Raw genomic sequence first — 509 nt, 5'->3', positions numbered from 1 at the left:
ATCCTCCCTGGGCTCCACCTCCCGGCGCGCTGCGTGTGGATCCGTGAATCATTAGCGTTTTATTAAGATAGCGAACCCGAAGTGCAGTGGTGGGGCGCGACGGGAGGTCCTCTTTGTGCTGCCCCGAACCGCCGCCCTATGCCCACTACCCCGCCCCCCCTTCCCCTCCTCTCCTCTTCTCCTCCCTCTTCCCCCTCTCCCTCCTTCCCTCTAACTGCCTATGCAAAAGAAGTAGCCCCTCCCTCTGGCCCCCTCCCGCTATGCCCCCTCCCTCTGGTCGTACCTCTGCCCCAACCTCCCCCTATGCCCCTCCCTCTGGTCGTCCCTCTGCCCCACCCTCCCCCTATGCCCCTCCCTCTGGTCGTCCCTCGGCCCCACCCTTCCCCCTATACCCCGCCCTTGCCCCCACCATACGGGCAATGCCGTGACACTGCATCATGCCATACAGTGAAGCGTGACACTGTACCTCTTGTTAAGGGACGTTGAACACAGAATCGCTCCGGACTCTG

Source organism: Penaeus monodon, chromosome 33 (genome assembly GCF_015228065.2).
Source record: "Penaeus monodon isolate SGIC_2016 chromosome 33, NSTDA_Pmon_1, whole genome shotgun sequence".
NCBI classification, from domain to species: Eukaryota; Metazoa; Arthropoda; class Malacostraca; order Decapoda; family Penaeidae; genus Penaeus; species Penaeus monodon.
This window is presented reverse-complemented; position numbering follows the sequence as displayed.